Consider the following 24,570-nt stretch of genomic DNA (forward strand, 5'->3'; position numbering starts at 1 on the left):
GGAAATGGAAATAAGAGTAGAGCATATTTAGCATAGAGGTTTATTAAGTTAGATTTCTTGTTGAAGGAGCCTCTGTTTTGCTCTACGTGAATAAACTTTTGGGTTCGTTTTATTTGAATTTGTTCGGATTTTTCATTTTTCTTGCAAGTATTTGTATTCAACATTTCATTTTCCTTGCAAGTATTTATATTTAACACTAGTTTTAAGTGTATGAGATCGTTCACGATGCTGATGGTAAAACGATTTTATGGCGAAATAATTATTATTAGGGTAAAGTATAGTAATGATCACTAAATTTTTCTAAAACTTTCATTTAGGTCCTCCAACTTTTAAAACTTTCAATATAGTCCCCCAACATTTAGTCCGTTTACAATATGATCCCCCAACATTTAGTCTATTTGCAATATGGTCCCCGACCATTTGACGCCGTTACACTGCCGTTAGTACGTTTGCAATATGGTCATTGAACTTTTCAAGCACTTACATTTAGGTCCCCTAACTTTTAAAACTTGCAACGCAATCCTAAATTTTATTCTAAACCCCAAATTCCATTTCGATCTCGAATTTCCTTTTTCGCTTCTCTCTTCTCATTTCCAACGTAACTTTTCAATCGGGGATGCATGAATTCTAATCTAACTTTGAATTATGTGGAGGTGTTGACTTGAATAAGGGTCAATTGAGAGAAGACCCGACCAAGGGACTATCGGGACCATCAACGATTCAATGTGTAATGTTAGATACATGTCATCTCAGGTGAAGCATGGATGTTCGATGAAATGCTTGTGAGAAAAAAATAGGGTTAGAAATGCAGAGTTGACAAATACTACTAAGATGAAGTAAGTATCATTGTTGAAAGTCACCAACAAAACTGAAATTATTTTGTATAAATGACATATAATAATTTCTTCGTTTAATCCTTGCGCTTAAAGATTTTCCAACAGATGATCAAATATAATGAAATCCCAAACAGCGCATTCACCTCTCAGTCTCTTTCGCAACTCGAAAGGCATCATGGCAGGGTCAAGTAGCTGCTCCAGATATACTACGCTGTCATGATGCCTTTCGAGTTGCGTGCATGCAAAATTGTCTTCTAAAGTTATAATTCAATACAATTCAACTATAAAATTTCCAAAACATGTAAAAAATTAATTCGTTCATGATATATTAGTCCCATAATCAACATGAACTTATTAAAAAGAATACGAGCTCACAGGACGCTGAAAACCACAGGTCGAATCAATACAATTCCCAGTAAACTAGTACCAGCAGTCACTCGAATTGAGTAGCGATTTCACTATGTCGATACTCACAACCAATTCCCTGATTTAAAGAAAAACTAAAAAAGAAGATTAAAAAAATTAGCTTAGGACCCTATATCACTTCTATTCTGATAGACTGAATATCTTTCATAAGAAGTACTAAAAGTTTTGATTAAGAAGAAATAAAGAAAATTAGATGGTTTTGGTTCAAAACTAACATTGAATATCCATATAATTGACATGCAGTTCCAAAACCATAAAAATTTCAACAAAAAACACACAATGCGAGCTGAAAATGGGAAAGTGCAAAAGAGGAAAAGCTTACTTCCGGATAGCCCAAAAGAGAAAATAAATATCTTCTTGCAAGTGAGGGGAGAGGCTAAGAAATAAACGCAATCGGTGTTGCGTTCAAGCAATTCTTCCTCCATTTTTTCTTTGTAAATAAAAAGCTGAAAGACAGAGCACTGTTTGGGTTTACAATTTTACATGACGGAAAATTGAAGAACAAAAATCAAATGAGAGGTGAATGCGCTGTTTGGGATTTCATTATATTTGATCATCTATTGAAATGATATTTAGTTCATCTTAGTAGTATTTGTCAACTCTGTATTTCTAACCCCATTTTTTCTCACAAGCATTTCATCGAACATTTATGCTTCACCTTAGATGACTTGTATCTAACATTACACCTTGAATCGTTGATGATCCCGATAGTCCCTTGTTCGAGTCTTCTCTCAATGGACCCTTATTCAAGTCAACACCTCCACATAATTCAAAGTTAGATTAGAATTTCTCATACATCCTCGACTGAAAAGTTATGCTGAAAATGAGAAGATAGAAGCGAAAAAGGAAATTTGAGATTGGAAAGGAATTTGAGGTTTAGAATAAAATTTAAGACTGTGTTACAAGTTTTAAGAGTGTGGTACAACTTTTTCATAATTGTAAGTTAAAATTTTTAAGTTTTATTTTTTCATTTAGTTGAAAAATATTTATTTAACTTTTGAGTTAATTTTTTTTAAATTATTTCTCTAATTCATTTTTTAACTCAAATGTAAAAGTTAAAGTCATTAAATTATAATTATGAAAAAGAAAAATATTAAATTTTGTCTAAAAATGTAAAAAAAAAACTTAAATTGATTTTAAATTATAATTATGAAAAAGAAAAGTATTAAATTTTGTATTAATTTGCGATTAGAGTGCCTTAATCATATAGTTTGCTTAGATTTACGTCCCTAAATAAGTAGTTTTCTTTCTTTTCTTTTCCTTTTTGGTTGTAACAGGTTTTATACAATATTATGTAAGCCAAATCATGAAAGAAGGCTTGGCCTAGTGGTGTTGCTTGCTTTTCCTCTTCCAAGAGCATGACATTGGTTCGAATCCCACAACCCTTATATTGTTGTGTGTTGTTTTTTCTGTGACACATATCATCTAGTTGTACAAAAAATAACATTACTAAATAAATTAAAATTATAAAAAATACTCTAATTAAATGATGACACTTTATGATTAAAGAAATAAATTTATTAAATTAAATTAAGACTAAATTGATAGGATGCATAATGATCAAATGTGTAATTATATAAATTTTATTAACTGTAACATTAATTGTTAACAATTAATGGCTTGATTGTATGCATTTAAATAATTGAATAATCTGATTGATAAAATAATCAAAATAAAAATAATTATAATTATACGGTCATTGATATAATATAGCAATATAACTAACTGTCATATCATCATTTTCGTCAATTGTTAACGACCATTAACTGTTAACGGCTAATGGTTTAATTGAATATATTTAAATAATTGTATACCTAATTGATAAAATAGTCAAAATAAAAAAGATTATAATTATACGGTCACTGGTATAATTTACCATTTTTTATATAATAAATAAAATTTCATCCATTTATTATTTATAAGTATTGTAATAAAATATTTAAACCAAATTTTGAAGGCATGATGCAATAAAATAATTCTAACGTTTGATAGTAGTGTCAAATATACCTTTACATTTTTTTGACAATTTTGAGTCAAAAATCACTATCGGTGGATGGAAACTGTCAGTCAACGAACTGTTAATGCCTGATGCTGACCAAACATATACACATGGATGTAGATTCCGACATGATATATCTATGTTAGAACTCATGATGACGTATTATAACCATGTTAGAATTTTTAAAAATAAAATAAATAATTATTATGATTAATATTATTTATATTTAACGTGTTAATCTTTGATTGGTATTTGTTTAAATGAAAACTTAAAAGTAGAATGACTTAGACGGGAATTAAACCTGGACAATTGTTGTGAAATGACACAAGTTTTGCCACTAAACCAAGCTTATTACTTGATTAAATAATGAACTAAATACTATTTAATAGATATTTAATTTGAATTTAATAAAAAAATAAAGCACGTGTTTATAATCTCTCTTATACCCGATTATTCCCAAAACTCATCTTCCCATCCCAGATTATTTCCAAAACAGGTTGGGGTTTAGGGTTTCGTTACCACTGTCCTCAAATTGTTTGGAACCAAACGCAGACCCAAACCAGGGAGTATTTTCAGTTCTCGAACGTGTTACGGAAAGTGAAAGAATATGAGATCCCCCTTCGCTTTTCACTTCTTCTTCGTCGTCGTCTTCCACGACGTCGTTTGGTAAGGTTGGGTTTGTTGGATGGTATTTAGGAATGGTGAAGTCGTGGCCCGTTTTAACGAAAAACGTTACTTCCTCGCTTATTTATACAGCTGCTGATTTGTCTGCTCAGGTAATCCTTTTTTTTTTTTAAGGATTTGAACATGGGGTTTTTGTTTAATTGAAAGGTAAAACTTTGTATTTTACTTCTGTTTGGCTGATGAGAAAGGTCAGGAAAACAAAAGAAAATCCTCTGGGTTGGTTGTAAATTTCATTTTTCCCCTGGAAAAGGATGCTTAAACAAATACCATGTAGTAACTCATTACAAAAACGATATATTAATTATTTATCGGGTATTTTGTTGTCTAATTATCATTCGAACTTTGTTCTCTGGTGTAAAGTATAATTCAGTTTAGTTTCATTGTCGGCATTTCTTACACATTATAATTTCCTTTCTGTGGTGTATGCATATAAGTATAACACTATGGACTATAGTTTGCCTGCATTTGATTATGAACTATACATTTAGTCTTTGTAATTACTTGCATCAGGAGTCAGGACCTGAATCTTTTATTATGTTTTTAATATGGAATTCTATGGTCAGTTAACTTACGGTTTCCATCCACCGAGGATGATTTTTGACCCAAAATTAAACATTGAGTGGACGAATATGTCAAAAAAATGATAAGAGTATATTTGATACTACTGTCAAATGTTAGAGTTATTTTATTGCATTATGCCAATTTTAAAACTGGAATTGTTGGCACTTGTCAACAGGGACAAGCACACCAATGCGTTGAGCAGACGGTATTTTGTAGTAAAAAGCGAAAGAATAGTTCATTTTGTGCTCATCACACGGCTCCGTAACACTTAGCTAAGTCTTGCGTTGGTTTATATAGTTGTTGTTGGAGTGTCAGCTTTCGGTTTATAGAGATGCGGGATTGAACAGGCACCAAGACTGTTACCAAGTTTTCATATCTTCCTATTATATCTTTTATTGGGAATAAGCGAATCGGATCAGGGTTTGATGAAATCTAAGAAATGATGGCTGCTTGAATAACATAATTTTCAAAACAAAGAAGAAAAAAAGAGACCTCCCTCTATGTATCGAGTGATGAACTAGCAGGAGATTTTGCCACTCTAAAGCATGCTTTGCTGCTCACACTGTGTTCGACATCACCAACTTTCTCTCGTTTATAATGTGATCATTTCATGATAGCTTTGCAAATGCGTATCAGCTTTTTCGCCTATGTGCAATTCATTTCCTAGTTTTTGCTGCTTGTACCAGGGGTTTGCTACCTGGTCGATGCAAGATGGCCAGACCAGTGCTCGACTTTAGTGGTAGCTGAGTCAACACGAGAGTCGGAGATTCTGCATTTATGATGTCCATATCATTTATAGACAGATCTTCTATGATACTATCTTTTTAATCTTGGGACTTGGATCTTATCGTCTCGATTATCTGAGCAATCATACTTATAATATTTAAGATTTTGCTTCTTTTTGCCGGGGAGTAGGGAGGGAGCACATATTAATTTTAAGTTTAATATGAATATTTTATTTCTAACACTAATTTGTATGTTTGTGTTATAGGCATGATAAATGTATGCATAATTGCATAAATTAAAATATATGCATGACCCAAATCATCTTGATGGTAAAAGAATTATTATTATTTCTTGAAGTTTAACATTTGAGTACCATAAATGTCTTCAATATTAAATGGTCAAGATTTATCTTTAGACATGTACTACTTTCTACTTACAGATTAATCAAAATAAAATTAAATGTGTAAAAGTTTATACACTTGGTCAAGGTCCGAATAAGAATCCACCAGAAACGATTAAAATAGTGCTTCAAATTACCCTTCCAAAAATAACAGAAACGATATGACAACTTTTTTTTTTGGTATAGATTATTACTTTCGATTTAACACCTTTGATTTCCTTTTTTGACAACTTTATGATAATTATTTAATAATTGATCAAATCAAAAAAAAAAAGGAAGCAACTTCATACCAATTTGGCCACTAGTGACCTTCAAAATTAAAAGAACAAGCATAGGACTTAGAAATAGAGCACTTTCAGCCTACCCCATGAAACTAAAGAGTACAAGCTCCAGAGTACATCAATCAAACTCACAACCAGCTATGCTGCTGCCAGAAGCCTCGACCAGTATCAGTTCATCAATTGTGTGCGGCTTATTCTGACAAATTTACCGACTCTTTTACGTTGCTTCATTTACAGCATTCTGCAAGTAATGACTGCATCTGATTCGGAACATTTTGATTTCTGACGTTATATGCACAAGAATACTTGTATGCTGTTTGAAGCCATAATTGATGAAAGATCTCAGCTTTCAGGTGTTTTAGCCAGCTTTCTCCTGGTGTAAGTCTTTCCAGATCAGTGTATACCATGAATAAGATACGTCTGATAGAATGAAAAGCAATATCAGTAAGCTTTTCTCCATTTGACAGACTCAGCTCTTTCTCACTATGAAAATTGAAAGAGGTATCAGGAAGATATTCTGCATGGAACAAATGGACTGTCAACTGGTTCAAAACTTCGGGTAGGTCGAACCCGTCAAATTGTGTAGAATGACTTGCAGAAAAAGAATACATCTTGTTCTTCGATTCTGTCCAGCTACATCCTGTATCTTTCTTCATTGCCTTCTCCTTCATGATTTTTCTCAATTGTGCTATTTTATCCCACATTTTGGCCTCTGCATAAATATTCGATAGCATAATATGAGCTGAAGTATCTTCTGGATCAATACTCAAAATTTTCTCGGCAGCAAGTCTTCCTAAGACTAGGTCCTTGTGAATTTTGCAGCCCGATAAAAGACATCTCCAAACCACCTTGCTTGGCTCCATAGGGAAACTCCTTATGAACTCATAAGCTCTTCTAGTTTCTCCTTTACGAGCAAGAAGATTGACAATTGAAGCTAAATGCTCAAGCCTTGGAACAATACCATGGTCCCTGATCATGGAATCATAGTAGTACAAACCTTCTTTTAAAAGACCAGAATGTGCACAAGCCGACAATAACCCAATGAATGTAACGTCGTTAGGTTTGACGTTACCTCTCTGCATCATACTATAGATATCTAGTGCATCTCTCGCAAATCCATGATGAGCGTAGACAATAATTTTTCAGTTTACATATTATTATTATTATTAAATAAAAAATAAATATTACAAGGCCCAATCCATACGACCCATTTACAAGATCCCGGAGCCCAGTTCAAGCCCAACCAGAAGCCTAAACCCTAAAACTAGATTAGGGTTTCCTGATGCTTCCAGCTGATGCTTCCAGAAGACCATGCGACGCCGCCTCAGCTTCCAGCCGCCGCTGCCGACGTTTCCTTTGCCAGGTGTCTCGTCCAGCCACTGCCGACACTACAGTGCCACGCCACCTCGCCGTCAAAGTCTCCAGAATGCCACGAAGCCACCCACGTTGAGCTCTATGGTGAGTCACCACCATAGCTATGGTGACTCACCGAACTTTACCCATGGGACCGGTCCGAGCAAGCAACCGAGATGGCTATAAAGCCATCACACCTACAAAAAAGAAAGGAGACAGCAAGGAAGGAAAGAAAGTAGAAAACCGAGATACCCACAACAACCATTGAGAGCAAAAACACACACCAACAGTCATCAACAACGCAGCAAACAAAAAGAAGAGAAGAGATCGAGAAAACTTACCTTCCACCAACCGAACAAAACCGTAAAACCGAAGGTAACGAGTTTAGATCTAGGCCGATTTGGGAGTTTTTAGGCTAAAATAACCCTAGATTTAGCTTAAGGGTAAAAGGGGCTTCATTCCGGCGGCAGCGATCATCGCCGGAATAAGGCGGCCGGATTTCATCCGGTAATTTAGAGAGAGGACAGAGCTTCTCTCTCTAGAAAGAGAGAAGCAAACTAGGCAAATGAAACTTTTGGCCCTTTTGGGCCGGCTGTAGGATTTAAATACCCTCCCCGAACGACGTCGTTTTGGGGGGTATTTGTGTAAATTTCCACATGGTCAAACCACACGCGCAGTCCCTCTGTGTTTTGTAAATTTCTATTTTAGTCACTGAAAGCAATTTCTAATTATTTTAATTTAGTCTTCAAATTTTAATTAATTTATATTTTAGTCCTTGAAATATATTTACATATTTAGGATAAATAACCTATTTAGCCCCTATTAATTTTAATAAATTTTATTTAATCCCAAATAATTAATATAGGATAAATCACACATCTAATACTTAGTTTTTATAATATTCAGAATTAGAGCCTTTAATTTTAATATGTTATTTTAATAACTTTCATTTTACAATAAGTTTTGTTATTTTTTAATTTCAATTCTGGCGTTTTAAATTTCATTTATTTTAGTCATTGTTTATTTACATTTTAATGGCTATTATTATCATATGTTTAAAATTATTACTTTCATTATTATTTTATTAGTCATATAAATATATGTATTTGTTTAAATAATAATAATTATTTATTTTTAATATCAAAGAAAATTGCAGTCTTAAAGCAACTAGATGTCCTATTTTGATATTTTAAAAATAAATAAATATCCTACTTATAAAAACCAGAAAATACATATTGTTTTATTTAAATTATTTTCTTAGGAAAATTATTATTTTTAATATTTATTTACTTTTCAAATATTAAGAAAAGACAGTCTTAAAGCAACTAGATGTCTTATTCTGATATTTTAAAAATAAATAAATATCTTGCTTATAAATGTATATATATTTACTTAATTTTTATTATTATATTCTTATTATTATTTATTTATTTATTAATATTAAAGAAAAGACAGTCTTAAAACAACTATATGCATTTTTTGATATTTTTAAATAAATGTCCTATTTACAAAACCCTATATATATATATAATATTTTTTTCTTAAAAATATCAGATTAAATTTGAAATATCATGATTATAAATTAAATTCATATTTGAATTCTTAAATTATATTATTAGAGACAATTTATAATTAACAGGTACCAATTTTGGGCGTTGTGGGGGTGCTAATCCTTCCCCAAACGTAACCGACCACAAATCCCTTTTTATTTCTAAAAAGAATGAATTTTTGGTTAAACGTAGACCAATTTATCTTTTAACTAATGTTTTCTTAAAAACACTTTTAAAATATAATTTTTAGGTATTAGACCTACCTAGCCCAAAAAGGTCGATGGCGACCCCCAAAACATTTTTAAAAAAAATCAAAATCATTTTTTATCCACATTATTTTTCCTGCCAAGAAAAATTTCGTGCCCGGGCGAAAACCGGTTATGACGGCTTGGCGACTCCACTGGGGATATGGTCAAACCTAATTCAATTATATATTGTCTCTATAATTAGAAATTGAACATCCAATTTTATTTAATTTATGATTCTTTTTATTTCTTTCAATTTATTTTATACTCTTGTATATTTATGTTTGTATTTAATTACTTCTTAGATGCTAATTTTTGTGTGAAAATTTCTCCTCACACACAACACATGCATTGCATAACATAAGCTTTATAATCAAGTTTGTCTCTTTTAAGTGGGAGTGAAAGCGACGTCTTCGTGAGAATTTATTCTCCGTGTCAGACCTAGCAAGTAACTTTCGGGATTCATATGCTCTATGTCTTCGTGAGAATTTATTCTCCGTGTCAGGCATAGAAAAATGTGTCCCCTCGAATTGAACTTAATTCGCTTAAGTCTGTGATGGACTAGGATTGAGGGTTTGGCAGCCTAAGGGGGCACTAACAAGGACAGTTAGAGTACCTTTACTCTTAAAACTGAAACCCTGCATATAATAAACCCTAGAAATTCTCCCAATCTAAGACATTATTGAACCTCTGTCCATAGGTGTACACAAAGGAGAACTGAGCTCTAGCTTTTAATTTATTTCATTTTTTCCTAAATAAATGCATGTGAACTAGAAATCATGCAGTTAGGTTAATTTTTCCAAACAAAGCATGGAACTAGAAAGCAAGAGGTTAGGATTTATACCTTGATAAATAGGATATTTTCTTTCCATTAATTGGTACTAACTAATTTTTTTTTTCCCATTTTTATTGTTCATACATTTTGTTTTGCTCTAACTTTTTTTTGATTTCTTGTGCTTGCATTGCATGATCATGGAATAACCAAAAGGTGTTGACTTGAAAGACTGTTTATCAAATTGGAAAGAATTCATAAATGGACAAAAAGTTTTATGATCAAACAAAATATGACGCAACCATGGAATGGCATCCTGAGGGAACTCCGAAGATACAAGAGAGCTATGCACCCAAAGATCGTATGCCCATTGAAGAGCAAAAGGAGATACGAGAAATAAGAGAGCAAATGTCCAAGATGATGGGTAGAATATCTGTTTTGGCCAAAGGAAAAGAGATTCCTGCACAAAATGAGAGAGAGTTCAATGAAGATAATCCTGCAATTTCAGATATGCAAGGAACTTTGGATCTTACCCAATTTGAAAAATTACAGACAATCATCATTTGTATTCACAATTTGTCTGGAAATACCAAAGAAATGGTGACAGCTGTAAAAGCTCCCAGAGATGAGAAGAAATCATGTAATCTGAAATCGTCAAAGTTTAGTCTGATCCCGATGTCGAAAACTCAGGTTCAATCCAAGACAAAAGGCGGTTTTCATTTTGATGTTATCCCTATATCATATAAAGATTTATATGAAAAGCTACTTGAAGCACGAGAAGTGGCTCCATACTACATAAAATTGTTCCAACCTCCGTATCCGAATTGGTATGACATCAACGTTTATTGTGAATATCATGCCGGAGTTCAATGAGATACCATTGAGAATTGCCTTGCCTTCAAACATCAAGTCCAATGTCTTTTGGATCATGGAACCTTACATTTTGTTATAAATGATCAACCTAGCTTGGTAACCAAAGGTCCTGCTAGATTAATACCAAAAGTCTTCAAATGTAAGAATATCAGTAGGGGCGCCCAGGAAGAAGAATATTTGCTGAGGTCTGAGGCTCAAATACGTCATTTAAAGATCGAAAATGATAAATTGAGCATCAAAATGGAAACCATACATGAAGATTTCCAGAAGGTCGGTCAAGCCTTTCAAAATGCTGGCATAGGAAACACCCCAGAAGAGTGGATAACAGGGGTCGCCAAACTGAAAAAGATCTGCAACATATATGAAGATCTTTTCCAAGAACTTTTTGAACACAAAGGTTCTCTTACAAGAGAAAATGGGCAACTCCGAGAATTGACACATGAGATGAAGGAAAAAGAGAATGTCATGGAAGAAGTTATAGTCCAGACAAGCAATATGACCCATAAGCTGATAGACTAATTTGGCTTTAGAGAAGTTAGGAGGGAAAGTTATCCCCTATATGTAAAGTTTTTTTGAAGTTAGGACTGAAAGTTGTCCCCTATATGTAAAGTTTTATTTGATGCATGGAAACTTTTGTGTTCAATGAAATCTGTTCTAAGATGATCACTCTTGAGTAACACCTTTTCATACATACATTTTCATTTTGTATCTTTGCATTTTCATTTCTACTTTTATGTTTGCTTTTGTATTGCACAATTTGCATTCTTCTTGTTACATTCACATATTTACATTTGCATTTTGCATCTTTTCATTTTCATTTATACTTTTATGTTTGCTTTTGTATTGCATAATTTGCATTCTTATTGTTACATTCACATATTTACATTTGCATTTTGCATTTTTGCATTTTTACGTTGTATTTACATTTTCATTTTTACATTTGCATATTTGCATAATTACATTTTATTCCAAACTATTTTACATGCATTTAATCATCACAACGTGGAATAATTCATGGAGAATTCCATGACAGAATTTTTGAAATCAAAGTGGAGCTAACTTGGTCTTCCTAAAGAAGGATAATAGTCATGAATTAGATTTTATCACGGGTTGGTAGAGTCGAGAAACTGCAAGAGCAACTTATCAAGACTCAACAAGAGATGATTGATCAAGTAAAAAAATTCCAAGATGATTCAAATGAGAAAATGGATCAAACAAAAAAATTCCAAGATGATTCAAAAGAGCAAATGACAAAATTAATGGATATGGTGAATAGTGTGATCCATGGAAAGAAACTCTTAGAGGATCCTGTTGTGAAAGATTTAAATGGGATTATGAATGATGTAGCTTATGCAATAGAAACAAATGACCAAGAACTTGTCAAGAGATGTGGAAATCCAATAAAGCTCCCAAAAAATGCGACAGAGATCAAGCTGAAGCGAAGTATAGAAGAGGTTCAAAAGCCATTGAAGAAAGCTAAGAAAGGCAAAAATAAAGTGATACCTCTCATTCCAATTCCAATCTCATATTCAGACTTGGTACCTTATCTCTTTGAAAATGATCTTATAACACTCATTCCTCCTAGAGCTTATTCTTGGCATCCAAGTTGGTTATGCAATTACGATTCTGGAGATTTTAGTCACTCTGCAGAAAACTGTATAACTCTGAAATTAAAGGTCCAAGATCTTATAACAGAAGGATTGCTATGTTTTGAAGATGGGAAACCTAAGCTCCTAAAAAACTCAGAACTGGTCAAAAAAGAGAAATGTTCGAATTATTGTCTGTCTCATGATGTGGGTCAAGAATCAAACATTCAAAGCAAAAATTTCGGTCATCAGTCACAAGGTCTTCAAGAGAGCAAAGTAAACAATCGTAAGAAGACAATGATGTCGAGGGAAATTCTACCCAAGTTTCCTTCAATTTCGTACAACAAGTTATATCCTGATTTACTCAAAGCCCAACTTATTGCCCCATGCCAGGCTAATCCTTTATTGCCTCCTTACCCGAGATGGTATAATGAGAAAGTCTTTTGTGACTATCATGATGAAGCACGAGGGCACTCCATCGAGAATTATGGTAACTTCAAACGAAAGGTTAAAGACCATATGGTTCATGGAATCACAGAAGTTGATGTTAGTCAATCTGTTTTTGTCAAACAATCGGGAATTAAACCCCAAAATAGAGTTGATAGTATCAAAACAAGTGAAATACGTGCTGCTGAGGAAGAAGAAAACAAAGTAGTTGAGCCAAAGATAAAGCATTCAACTCTTACTACTTCTCTGATTATAAATGATAAAGAAGAAAAAGGAAAGGTAATTCGAGATTGACTCATATGTTTAAAAAGGAATGGGGCAAATGTAACTCTGAAGAAACCTCAAACACCTATATCAGATTTTCTGAGGACAAGTGAGGCAGTGGCCAATACAAAGAGTCTGGTGAATACTACTCCAATTACAGCCGCAATATATGTTCAGAGTCTAAAAATGAGCTCAATTTCCAGCCAGAGAAGAAAAAGATGATGATGGGATTTTATCAAGAAACTGCTTAGAATGAAGCAAAAAGTTGTGTATCTGAAGGCTTACCCAAAGAAGTTGACACAAAAGATGATCAAGAAATGGGGGGTAAATAAGGACAAAAGAAAATTATGGGCCAATTACACACCCAACATTCGAGGAATGATAGAGCAAGATAAAATAAACAAGTGGAAGTTGTTATCTACCAATGTAATACTTTTCTATTTTTAGCATCCTGTTTGAACTTGTTTTTTGTTCATTTCTTATCTTTTTGTGCAATAAATAAATTTGTGTTGCTTTTAAGGTTATGAGTATTGAGTCAATGCAATTCTTTGAATATCAACTGGATTAAAAAGCTCTTCATGATTAGAGTTATAATCTTTGACAAAATATCAGGATTGAAAACCAGAAAAACAAAAACCCTTGACCTTACCTCAGAAGAAATATACCCAAACACTACCCTTTCCACAAATATGAGATAGCCTTCTCTTATTGAAAGGAATTACAAAAAGGCTTGGTATTTACATATAAAGGTGTACAATATGGGGCATCTTGTGTAACATTGCAAAACTAACTAGATTGCTTTTCTATTAATGAAGTTCGACGATGAAACTTTGACAAATCTATTCTAAAGTCATTTGGTAATGAGATTTTATGAATTCCACCGGACACTTAGGCTATAAAATGATCTTCTAAAAAATGTCAAAAAAAGAGTCATATATTCAAAGCATGACCTTGATCGGATATTTGGCAGTTCAGTGTTTGCTCCACTGTGATTTTCAAGTCAAAGAAATTGTTATGAGTTGAACCCTTTAGTTAGTCCGATGAAAAAAAGAGTCATATATTCAAAGCATGACCTTGATCTGGTATTTGGCAGTTCGGTGTTTATTCCACTGTGATTGTCAAGTCGAAGACATTGTGATGACTTGAACCGTTTAATTAGTCCAATAAAGGCCAATGTCAATAAAGCTGAATTCAGCTAGTCAAAGTGTCAAAAGAAGACCTGTTATAGTTTATTTCACACCCGTACACACAGAAATCTGGTTATTAGATCGATGTTTTCACATTACTTTATCAAGGATTTCAGAGAATTGAAATGGAAGTATTCTAGAAAGTCTAGTAACTGTTATGCTAGATTGTGTCATTTTGTACGCATCCGGTTAAAATATCAAATCCTTAAAGTGAAGTATGTGACCAAGTTCACAAAGAGCGAGAGAGGAGTGACATCTTAAATAGATGTAACCATAGAAAATAGGAAAACCATCCTGAAACTAACCCAAAAATTTTGATACTTGTCAAAGAGCTATAATTCTCAAACATTTCAGAGTTGTTGATTCTTTTGATATTCTTTGAATTCATGCTTATAATTTGATTTTATTGTGAACCTGTGATAAGCAACATTTTACAAAATTCTTTCATTCTTCGATCAAGAAATGAGGAAAAACATTTTCAAACAGGACAGTCTCAAATGAGGAAGGTTCTCGAAACAAGTTGTTTATTCTACCACTATTGTAGAAAAAGAATAAGCAAGACCAAAATGATGAATCATTTCACTCTCTTGAAAGCAACTGGTCCAAGAAACCATAAAGTCTAGAGAATTGAACTTGTGACGCTATCTTATGACATTATTAGCAATTCATCAAGAAAGATTATCACTTATCTCATGCTGAAGGCGATAAACATCCAGACAAATTATTTTCCCCATCCACTAATCCATGTTCTCTAGAAGATTACATCATAGAGATATAAGTCCCATTAAGGAGTATTATAGGAATGAACAAGTCTACTACTTGCAGTCTGGTTATACCGTGATGCTGACTCAAGTCTTGATACATCATTTTTGCTTCCTCCATGTCGATCATTTTCCTTGTCAGGATTATATCCATTATGTACTTCAGAAGATTGTTGAACTTGAATTTGAGAACTTATGGCACATAATAAGATATTGGAACAGATTCTACACTTGTATGCCTTTCATATTTGGTAACATTGGTTACATGATTCCAAAAGTAAAGATAACCAGTTTTACTATAAACTAAACCTTTATATGGTTTGGGAAGAGTGAGATATGGCAGTGCGTATCTTGGTGTTACAGAAAAGAAAGTTGTTGTAGCAGTCATTGCAAGAAAATACACCAACAAAAATCTTCTAGTTCATCCTGGTGATGTTTATTTCTTCCAGTAAGGTTGTTACATGGGATGCGACAACAAGGCTGAATCCACCAAATCTACTCATTAATTGCTCCAACCAATTACCATTCAGTTCTTGCGCATATGTTTTCAAAGGTATGCCAAGACAGTAGAAGGCAACCTCTGTATCACTGATCCCAAAGAAAAGAGACAGGACATTGATACCATCGGGGAACATATCTCTAACAGATTCTCCTCCTCATATATGGTTTTTGGGGAAACCTATAAGCATTTCCACCTCATCAGGTTCAAGTGGAACAACTTTAATCCTTTCAACCCATACCAGATTCTATTTTCGGCATTCATCAAGAACATACTTCTGGACACTCGAAGGTGGCTCATCGTCATAAGCTTCAAGAGCCTTACGGATCATTTCTATCAATTTGGCACTTATTGTACATGTTTGTAAACATTTCAACTTTGTTATTGGATCCTAGGAAGGCCACTATTTCTTTGTCAAAGGAAAAGCATCATGTATGGTACGTGGAGGAAGCGGAATAAGAGAAAATTTGTTCTTAATTGGCAGATTATGAATATAGCCCATTTTCCTTACAACAACACAAAAAATACTTCGAATCTATAAATTTTGGCTCTACATCGTATAAGTATCGTGACATTTCGGTCCAAACACCAACTGGAGCAAGTGCCACCTTCTCGTAGTAGAAATAAGGAGGCCCAACAGCATATTCTGGAAGTGTTCTTTGAGTTATCTGATCTGGTTCGATAAGAACCCCAAGACCAATCATTGGATTTATAAGATGAACTGCATGATCGTCTTCATTAAGAAGCTTCTTTTCAAGCTTCCTCTACTTCTTCCTTTTCCAAAAATCATAGCCCGGGTTTCGCCTTTTCTTGTAATCATTGCATAATGGCTTCCTATTTTCTACCGGAAGAAGTGCGTCAGCGGCCTTAGCCATTTGAGCAGCACATATAAAATCTGTGAACTCTGCAATTGATGAATCTGGACCACATCTCCCCATGGCTATTGAAGCCTCAGCCTCCGAGTACCCCATTTTCGTCAAGTATAACAGTTTATTCTCCTCATCGGAATCAGAATTCAGGATTTCCTCGATATCAGAAGAACTATCAATATATGTAAAATCATCATGAAAGATTGCTTCATAATAAGATGAATAGTTATCAAAATCAACATGTTGCATGGAAAAATATATTCCAAAAATAGCCTTAACTGAAAACAAGGTTCACTGTGTCGCCCTAGAATGAATTACCAAGCGATTTATACCACTTTGTCCGACTAGAGCCCTCCAGATCCAGAAAATAGGCACCTCATTCTAAAGAGGCACATATCTCAGAAGTTTCTGTCAAAATTATTGATTACTTCTTAAGTTGGTGACAACATAAAGAGAATTCCTCAAGTTAATTAACAACTGCTGTTTAGTGATATCAGAATGAGAGTATTCAAGATAAGTAAATTTGAGGCATGGATAAAGCCGCAAGTACCCACAACGGTACATTGTCAAAATTGGACCTTGTGGGGATCATGATATTGAAATCAAAAAAACATTGAAAGTAAGCCTTACAGTTTAGAAGATTGGGGGCATTTTGAAGGCCTAAGTCAGACAGTTCCATGCGGGACATCTTGAAAGACTATTTCAACCATAAATAGAATGGTGGGGCATTTTGAAGGCTCATAGTAATGAATAGTTGGGCATTCTTGGCAGCTCATCTCAGCAAGAAGTAATGTTGAGCACACTTTTAACATCTGTATCAGTAAATGTTGGGGCATTTTAAAGGTTACTTTAGATAGATCCATGTGGGGTATTTTGAAGGTTCTGATTAAAAAGAAGCAAATGATGGAGCATGCTGAAAGCCCATTTCAATCATAATCAGGAATATTGACATATTTTGAACGTTTGTATTAGCTAATGCTGGAGCATGCTGAAAGCCCCTTTCAATAAGAATCAAGAATGTTGACGCATTTTGAATGCTTGTATCAGCAAATGTTAGGGCATGTTGAAGACCCATATCATCTTATGCAAAAAGATCATTGACTTGAGCAAATATTTCCAATAAGACATAAATGTATGAAGAATGAAAATGGTGAAGCAATGACAGTCGAGCTGACTATACATAATTGCTTCATTTATCAAGCAGTTGTATTAGGGTCCTGTTGTTGAACAAATATCTACTCAGCAAGTATGGTTTCAAATACCCAATCTTCTTAACCATGTGGCACATGACAGTGTATTCTTTGTTAAGCTACATCACGGTTGCATGGATAAAGATGGTCCCCAGACAGATTATTCGATCCAGGGTTCAGTTCATCAAAATATTGGCTTTGAATTTTGTATTATGTGTATCGGTGATGATTGGAAATATTTCTTTAAGATTCATTGCAGTTAGTTTCAACCATACTGTTGGATTACGAAGCTGTTTTTTCACAACAATTTTTGCTTACTTGATGAAATTGAAGAAATAGACTTATCTTGATTATATTACCCTTATTCCCCTTATTACTGGGGTTATCATTACCAGCCATAGTGAACTGAGTTTTCATCTATTGGGTTTTATCATGTGCATTTCATCTACAACAGTAAGAATTCCATGAACCTCTTTCTGTACATGGATCCTATAGCTGATGTGTTTCTACTTCCTACAATGCTCATTACGGAAGAAAACGTGATCAGTATCACACTTGCCCTTGCCCGAGATTATATCAAGATCAGTTGGTATCTCTTATTCAATTCAACACTAGCATATTTTGTGAATTTGACCAACTTTTTGGTCATGAAACATGCCAACATCTCACTTGTATTCCCACTGAGTTTTGTTCTAAGTGGTCTTGTGAAATCATACAAAAGCTTTGAACACTGTGCAAAAAGCTTCATTGACCAGAAAATTATGCAGAAAACACAGGAAATGATGAATGTTTGTCAAATGTTTTACAAAACATCTATACAGAAGTCACAACTGGATGAATGTGTTTGAACCAATGATTATGGTGCTGAACCAATGTTGTGATCATATGGTTTCCATTTATTGATGCAAGATAAAGTCTGACTTCTTTAACCCCAAGGTTATAAGTGAGATATGATGAAGACTTCTTTCCACAGAAGGAAAGCTGAAAATTTTAACAACAAGAAACTAGTGGAGCCAAATAAGGTTGAATGATAGGTTGTTGTTAAGCATCTCGACATGATTTGGTCCAAGTTACCTTGTTCGATATCCAATTAGATGTGGAGTCATGAAAGGAATTAGGATAAATCCTCCTTATGATGTGTTTCAAGAGTCAAATTAGAATAGACGTTGATCTCATAAATTAATTTCTGCTGAGTTTAGCATATCATATCTACACTCTTCAAAGATGATAAATTCACTCTTCGAAGATGATAGATTCTCTTTTCAAAGATGAAAGCTTTATTGGATTTCTACACAAGTCCAGACAAAGAAAGTCGGTGTTATCAAAGACAAAATGGGGCATCCTGATTAAAGTTCTGACTACGGCAAGAGTTCCATAAATGAAACATTTCTTCTGAGATTTTCATGAAACAAAGAAGACACAAAGATACAAGTTGATCAGATGGTTCTTCAGAAATATATCATAAGTTGCTACACTCTAAAGGTAACCTTGGAAATAAATGATCAAATGAAGGAAGACCAAGTTCACCACTTTAAAGTCAAATGAAGATTGCATCAACATTCATGCATTCATAAGAACATCATTTGCACAATAGACAATTCATTACATCGATACATTTGATTGCATCCAAACATGAAGTTTTACAGATCTTCGTATGAAAAAGAAAATTCATAATGAAAATACCTTACAAGAAGAAGGTAGAGTTCAAAACCTCGAATGCAAGAATCACACAAACATCTGAAGAATAGATGGTCGCAATCTATAAAAGAAACATTATTTTGAGATTGAGGAATGTTACCCAATCAACATGTTATTTTGAAAAATAATGAGAAAACGATTTCCAAAGTTTCTCATTTAATCTTTTCTAAAAATGAAATTGTTGAATAGTAAGAAAACGATTTCCATAATTTCTTACTTAGTAAACTATTTCCCACATCTGTAAGCCCTTCAGTGCATGATGTTTTCAAAACCTTCGGGTCATCCATAAGCCCTACAGTGCATGATGTTTTCAAAAAAACCTTCGGGAGCTTTTTGATATTTAAAACCTTCGGGTCATCTGTAAGCCCTTCAGTGCATGATGTTTTCAAAACCTTCAGGTCATCTGTAAGCCCTTCAGTGCATGATGTTTTCAAAACCTTCGGGTCATCTGTAAGCCCTTCAGTGCATGATGTTTTCAAAACCTTCGGGTCATCTGTAAGCCCTTCAGTGCATGATATTTTCAAAACCTTCGAGTCATCTGTAAGCCCTTCAATGCATGATGTTTTCAAAATCTTCGGGTCATCTGTAAGCCTTTCAGTACATGATGTTTTCAAAACCTTCGGGTCATCTGTAAGCCCTTCGGTGCATGATGTTTTCAAAACCTTCGGGTCATCTGTAAGCCCTTCAGTGCATGATGTTTTCAAAAAAAACCTTTGGGTCATTTATAAGACCTCTGGACAGAATGTTTTCAACATTTTCATCATACTCTAAAGAAACCAAATGAAAAATTATTGTCTTTTTCGTCTTTGCTCTATTCTTGTTAACACAAGAATGAGCAAATAGGGGCAGCTGTAGACAATAATTTTTCAGTTTACATATTATTATTATTATTAAATAAAAAATAAATATTACAAGGCCCAATCCATACGACCCATTTACAAGATCCTGGAGCCCAGTTCAAGCCCAACCAGAAGCCTAAACCCTAAAACTAGATTAGGGTTTCCTGATGCTTTCAGTTGCTGCTTCCAGAAGACCATGCGACGCCGCCTCAGCTTCCAGCCGCCGCTGCCGACGTTTCCTTTGCCAGGTGTCTCGTCCAGCCGCTGCTGACACTACAGTGCCACACCACCTCGCCGTCGAAGTCTCCAGAATGCCACGAAGCCACCCACGTTGAACTCTATGGTGAGTCACCACCATAGCTATGGTGACTCACCAAACTTTACCCATGGTACCGGTCCGAGCAAGCAACCGGGATGGCTATAAAGCCATCACACCTTCAAAAAAGAAAGGAGACAACAAGGAAGGAAAGAAAATAGAAAACTGAGATACCCACAGCAACCATTGAGAGTAAAAACACACACCAACATTTATCAACAACGCAACAAACAAAAAGAAGAGAAGAGATCGAGAAAACTTACCTTCCACCAGCCGAACAAAACCGAAAAACCGAAGGTAACTAGTTTAGATCTAGGCTGATTTGGGAGTTTTTAGGCTAAAATAACCCTAGATTTGGCTTAAGGGTAAAATGGGCTTCATTTTGGAGGTATTTTTGTAAATTCGACCACCGACGGTGGTGGCCAGCGGCAGCGATCATCGCCGGAATAAGACGGTCAGATTTCCTCCGGTTGGAGGAATTTAGAGAGAGGACAAAGCTTCTCTCTCTAGAAAGAGAGAAGCAAACCAGACAAATAAAACTTTTGGCCCTTTTGGGCCGGCTGTAGCGTTTAAATACCCTCCCCGAATGGCGTCATTTTGGGGGGTATTTGTGTAAATTCCCATATGGTCAAACCACACACGCAGTCCCTCTGTGTTTTGTAAATTTCTATTTTAGTCACTGAAAGCAATTTCTAATTATTTTAATTTGGTCTTCAAATTTTAATTAATTTATATTTTAGTCCTTACATTATATTTACATATTTAGGATAAATAACCTATTTAGCCCCTATTAATTTTAATAAATTTTATTTAATCCCAAATAATTAATATAGGATAAATCACAGTGCTAATACTTAGTTTTTATAATATTCAGAATTAGAGCCTTTAATTTTAATATGTTATTTTAATAACTCTCATTTTACAATAAGTTTTGTTATTTTTTAATTTCAATTCTGTCTTTTTAAATTTCATTTATTTTAGTCACTGTTTATTTACATTTTAATGGCTATTATTATCATATGTTAAAATTATTACTTTCATTATTATTTTATTATTATTATATTAGTCATATATATATATATATATATGTTTAGATAATTAATTATTTTTAATATCAAAGAAAAGGGCAGTCTTAAAGCAACTAGATGTCATATTCTGATATTTTAAAAATAAATAAATATCATACTTAGAAAAACCAGAAAATACATATTGTTTTATTTAAATTATTTTCTTAGGAAAATTATTATTTTTAATATTTATTTATTTTTCAAATATTAAGAAAAGATAGTCTTAAAACAACTAGATGTCGTATTTTGATATTTTAAAAATAAATAAATATCCTGCTTATAAATGTATATATATTTACTTAATTTTTATTATTATATTCTTATTAATATTTATTTAATTATTAATATTAAAGAAATGACAGTCTTAAAGCAACTAGATGTCTTTTTCTGATATTTTTAAATAAATGTTCTATTTACAAAACCCTATATATATATATATATTTAATATTTTTTCCTTAAAAATAACAGATTAAATTTGAAATAATACGATTATAAATTAAATTCATATTTGAATTCTTAAATTCTATTATTAGAGATAATTTATAATTAACAAGTACTAATTTTGGGCGTTGTGGGTGCTAATCCTTCCCCAAACGTAACCGACCACGAATCCCTGAATTTTTGGGTAAGAGCAGACCAATTTATCTTTTAACTGTTGTTTTCTTAAAAACTCTTTTAAAAGATAATTTTTAAGTATTCGACCTACTTAATCCAAAAAGGTCGATGGCGACTCTCAAAATATTTTTTTTAAAAAAATCAAAATCATTTTTTATCCACATTATTTTTCCCGCCAAGAAAAATTTCGTACCTGGACGAAAACTGATTACGACATTGAGCATACCCTGTAAGTATAGTATTCCAAGAAACCAAATTTTTAGAAGTTAAGAATCAAAAACTTTTCGAGCAGCATTCAGCACCCCACACTTTGCATACATGTTTACGAGGGCACTTCCAACAACGACATTGGAATCAAATGCAGGTTTAATGAAATAACATATCTTTCAGGAGATTGATGGCATCCTCAAATTGACCTGACCCAACATACCCATAGATCAGCGAATTCCAAGAGACTATATCGTGCTAGTCCATATCTTCAAAAGTTCTCAATGATTCCTGAAGAAGCCCACATTTTGAGTAAAAATCCAGAAAAGCATTTCTGACAATTAAAAATGAAATATACCCATTTTAATGATCAAAGTATGAAACTGATTCCCAACTTCAATATTTTCAGCATCAGCACTGGCTCCGAGTATCGAAGAGAATATTCTTTCACTAGGCTTGATTCCTGAAGAGTGCATCTTAAGAAAAATATCAATGGCTTCTCTTCTCTTGCCTTGTTGAACGTACTCCAATTAACGAATTCCAAGCCGCCAAGTTTGATTGGTTTACCTCCAAAATCACCTGACAAGCCGAACTCAGGTCTCTACACTTTGCATAAACACTAATCAACCCCGTCTCGACAAATTTGTCGAACTCAAGTTCACATTTAACCACCAAGCAATGTATTTGCATTCCAAACTTCAAGTCTTCCAATCCGGCACATGCACTCAAAACACTTGCACAAGCAAACTCATTAGCTCTCATGCCCACCCTTCTCGACCGGGCGAAAATCTTCGAATTCTTCAAGTTTTCTCCCCATCGACTGTAACAAGAAAGAAGTGAAGTCCAAGAAATCAAATTCGGCTCCAACATACTATCAAATACCAAATGAGCTAACTTCAACAACCCACATTTCCCATACATATTAATCAAACTCTTACTAACAAGCGTACTAAAATCCAGCCCACTCCTATAAATCTTCCCATGAACTTACCTCCCAGCTCTACCATCACCTATGGTAGCACAAGCCGAAACAGCACTAACAAAGGTATAATAGTTTGGCACCATACCATTCATTAACCATCAAACTGAAGCATTCCAGGTCCTTTCCCGCCATACCAACTTGAGAATATCCTGAAATCAAAGCCGTCCAGGAAATAACGTTTCTATCATGCATTTCATCGAACACTTTACGTGCATACGAAATACGGTCGAGTTTCACGCACATCACCAGCAAATGATTGTTGGTGTAAATATATCGGGGAACCCCGGATATGATGATCTTGGCGTGGAGTGGTTTGCCTTGAGAAATGCTTCGGGTGTCGCCGAAAATACGAAGAAGGCGAGAGAATGACGGCATTGTAAGGGACTGTGGAAAAGGGTATTGGGCGGATGAACATTTCTATAGATGGAAAGAAAACATCGTTTGGATTATTAAGGAAAGATTTATAAGTTTGGGAATCGGGTGCGCTGTGTGCTCATCGTATTCTTGTTTATATGGTTGCCTGCGTTTGGACTTTCTTTGTAATTGCGAAAAACTTTTCGTTCGTGATTGTTTCTTAAAATTATTTTGGTAAATTATACTATTCATCACTCCATATATTATCGTTAATATTGTAGTCATTAAAATTTCAAAACTTTCATTTTTAACTATTAAACTTTTGAATTGTTTCTATTTTAGTCACTCTACCTTTAACTAATGACATGGCAACCTGTACCAAAATGGCATCGTTTTTAATCCCTGCATAAAGCTAAATTTAGTTCAAACCGACATTGTTTTGGTTCTCGATTAAAACTTATTCTTTTCCCATTTCCCCTCATTTTTTCTTCTTTCTTCTTGCTCCTCTCTTTTTCTATCTCTAAACCTAAACCAAATTCATCCAAATATGTAATTAGTTACAATCATAGTTTAAACTAATTTTTAAACTAAATAATATAACTTGGCTTAACGATTTTATTAGCAATAGATGTGATTAATATATACATATAATTTGGAATGAAATTAAAATATTCAAAAAGTTTAGGGACTAATTTAAAATAAATGTTATAATTTGGGGATAAAACTAAAATATTCAAAAGTTTAAAGACTAATTTAAAATGATAATTGTAGCTTAGGAATAAAACTGAGACATTTTAAAAGTTTATGATCAATTTAAGATGATGATCATAATTTATGAATGTGTGAAGCAATTATTTTTTAAATTTAAAGAATTTCAGTATATTACTAGTAGATTCACGGAAATGACCATCCAGCTCAGTTGGTAGAGCACAAGGTTCTTAATCTTGAGGTCGTGGGATCGAGTCCCACAGAGGGCATTTCAT

The 24,570-nt window shown here is 33.8% G+C and overlaps 1 pseudogene; it reads right to left on the bottom strand.

Annotated features, from left to right (window-relative positions):
• Window positions 1–6,140: 6,140 nt before the first annotated feature.
• LOC120118842 lies at window positions 6,141–23,711 on the bottom strand (annotated as a pseudogene).
• Window positions 23,712–24,570: the final 859 nt, after the last annotated feature.

The sequence above is a fragment of the Hibiscus syriacus genome, unplaced genomic scaffold (genome assembly GCF_006381635.1).
Source record: "Hibiscus syriacus cultivar Baekdansim isolate YM2019G1 unplaced genomic scaffold, ASM638163v2 tig00110328_pilon, whole genome shotgun sequence".
In the NCBI taxonomy this organism is placed as follows: Eukaryota; Viridiplantae; Streptophyta; class Magnoliopsida; order Malvales; family Malvaceae; genus Hibiscus; species Hibiscus syriacus.